This window comes from Eschrichtius robustus, chromosome 6 (genome assembly GCF_028021215.1).
Source record: "Eschrichtius robustus isolate mEscRob2 chromosome 6, mEscRob2.pri, whole genome shotgun sequence".
Lineage (NCBI taxonomy): Eukaryota > Metazoa > Chordata > Mammalia > Artiodactyla > Eschrichtiidae > Eschrichtius > Eschrichtius robustus.
In genome coordinates this window covers 125,209,044-125,212,041 of record NC_090829.1, presented here as the reverse complement: position 1 = coordinate 125,212,041, position 2,998 = coordinate 125,209,044, and the positions used below count along the sequence as shown (strand labels likewise).

The following is a 2,998-nucleotide window of genomic DNA, read 5'->3' as shown; positions in this document are numbered from 1 at the left end:
ATAGCATTATTACAGCAATAAGTTTCCCACTGACAAAGTTCAATATACATTTATTAGCCAAAGTTCACCTTCCCCACTGAATGTATAAAAGCTCTTGGAGTTTGCACAATCTACTATTAATAATTCTATAAAACACCTAAAATAATATAGAATTTTAAAATTCATTTTGTTCAGAAAAAGAAGTATTTTATTCCTCTCTGTTTGTTTCCATCTGTAATTATGCTCTGAGTTAAGGATCTTGCAGTATACATGAAACTAGCCATGAATACCATCAGGAACATGGATAGTCCAATCTCAGAATTAGTGTGGATTCATAGAGGGTCTTCACTCAGATTTGTGGTATTCTTTTAATAATTCTCTGAGAAAATGAATGCAGTAAATAAGTTTTTCAATTTAATTTCTATGCAGATAATCATAGATATTAGGAGAGGAAACTGTTGAAAATGCAAGTGCTACCTCAAAAGAATATCTGGCAAATCACGTTTCTACAAAAAACATTTTCAATTACTCCATTACATTATTTTCAGGTTGCTTGGTAATTATTTGGTTATTATTATTATTATTTGGTTATCCAATTCCATTCTAATTTGTTCTGCTTTAGCTCTATTCTGCAAAAAGCATGATTATTATTTTATATGCTGCAGAGGAGGCAAATGGTATATCTTACATCCTTGTGGATGAAAGGCCAGTGAAAACTGCACTTTTCAGTTTTCTCCACTTGCAGGTGTCTAAAAGAGACTCTTGTAAGGGCTTTCTCATGTCTTCTTGGCTCAAGAGCTTTCCTCAATTTCGATTACTAAAATTATGCAAGGTCAAAAGAATCACATGCCATTTACCTAGTAAATGCAAGTCTTTCTTGAAAGATGAATACATTTAAAAAACCGTAAGCTCTCAAAAAGGGGTAACAATGCAAACAAAATTGACTGTTATCATTGTGTAAGACAAAGGAAGTAGTACTTATAGCAGTAAAAAAATCTATCAGTATTATATGATCACATACAATGTATGTGATACAATATATCACAACACAGTAAAATACAATGCTAAAGGATGCTTTCTCCCTTTACAAGTTAGTCTTTGGTTGAAACCAAAAAGAAAGCCAATCTATGTAACTTAAGCATAAACAGAATTGTCTAAAGAATGTGATGAATACTTGCAAAATGTCCAGGAACTAAGTGAGGTCTAGAGTACAACATTTCTCAAACAGCAAGATCTCTCTGATTAAGACGTTATTGCTGTCATCACCACGTTTGTCACTGGACACTTCTTGCTACACTGGGCACTTCTCCTTCTGCCTCTAAACTCTCAGGTCAACCAATAAAACTATTAACTATTAACCTCCAACTGCCTCTGCATCTTTGTGTTACTTTCTCAGCAGTCAGCTATCAGGTAAAGTGTCCATTGCCCAAGCCTCAGGCACATGCCTATTGGTTAAGTTACTAGAGGAGGAGAGTAGATATGTATTTCCATTTAACACATATGGTTGGAAGACTTCTCCCTAACAGTAAAGGTGTTTAGAGTTTCTTTGAACGGATATTTCTAACTAATACTATAGTCTACTACTTCGGCTGCTGAACAAATGCATGCATATTTTCTGCCACAAATACACTTAGAGAAATTGATGTTGACACTGTCCTGGAAGTTGTTGCACAGAGAATCATTTTATTCCTTTGAATATACCAATTTATTCTGAGACAAAATAAATTTCTTTGAATTTGATCAAACAATAAGTTAACTGTTTATTGACCTTGCACTACAAAATTAATCCTCCAAGACAACTGAGTAAGCATTTAAAACAATTTTTTTTAAGTATAGTATCGGTCAAATTGGTAATATGATCATCTAAATATGTACCAAAATAAAATCAGATTAATTATAGAGATGAGATTAATTATAATGAAATATAATGAATATAATTATATAATACATACAATATAGACATTATAATCAATATATACTAATATATAATATATTATATAATGTATAATATATATAATGAAATATATTTTATATATTATAATGAGATATTTATAGTTATATTTTATTCCTGTAAAAAGTTTATATTTTAATGATAGCTTTTGTTCTGTTAATATACAGTGTTTTGGAACAATACAGAAAAGATTAGCATGGCCCCTGTGCAAGGATGACACGCAAATTCCTGAAGCGTTCCATATTTTAAAAAAAAATACAGTGTTCCATTTTCATAATCAGAATATATTTTCAAATGGTACTTAGATATGGTCCATTTGTATTCTGAGACTAAATGATTTCTGAAAGATCCCTCAGATGTTGTATAGCAGCTCTTATTTTAAACTTTAGCTCATTTGCTGTTAGACTTGACAGAGTAAACAAACATCCTCAGGAACTCCATGGAGAGAGAAAATAAATCATCTTCAAACTTTACTTGAATTTAAGATGTAGTTTAACATATCTGTATACAATCTGTAGTATACAGTCAATATAATCTTATAGCAAACACTCCATAATTTAGTAGACAAAATAGATTGTTTTATCCTTTTTATAATGAAATGAAGTATATATTAATGAAAATGCATAAAACAAATGTACACTTTATGTAGTCATTATAAAGCAAACATGTAATAGTCACACAACTAAGGCAAAAAAACTATTGCCAGTATCCAGGAGGGCTGCCATATGCCTCTTCCTAATCACAATTCCCTCCTCCCTAAAGTTAAATATTGTCCTAATTTTTGTGGTGAACATTTCCTTGCTTCTGCTTTTTATGTTTGTGCCAAACTGAGTATATTGTAGACTCAGGAATAAGTATGTGGTAACTTTAAAGTAAGCGTTTAAATAAATGAAACTGAAAATGATAAGATGAAAACGAATATGCTGAGGGAAACAACAAAGTTCTGAAACTCATCGCAGGAAGATTTAAAGTTCAGAGTTCTAATTGGAATTTGAAAGAAAATTCCTCATCAGCAAGGTAAAAACCAAGCCAAAGACTGCAGGTTTTATCCTTTCTACTCTCTGTTGT

At 31.4% G+C, this 2,998-nt stretch overlaps 1 non-coding gene across 1 annotated transcript; it reads left to right on the top strand.

Moving 5' to 3' along the window:
* The first annotated feature begins 2,076 nt into the window (after positions 1-2,076).
* LOC137766927 (U6 spliceosomal RNA) lies at positions 2,077-2,178 on the top strand. Its single transcript, XR_011074453.1, has one exon. It is a non-coding gene; the product is annotated as a U6 spliceosomal RNA (small nuclear RNA).
* Positions 2,179-2,998: the final 820 nt, after the last annotated feature.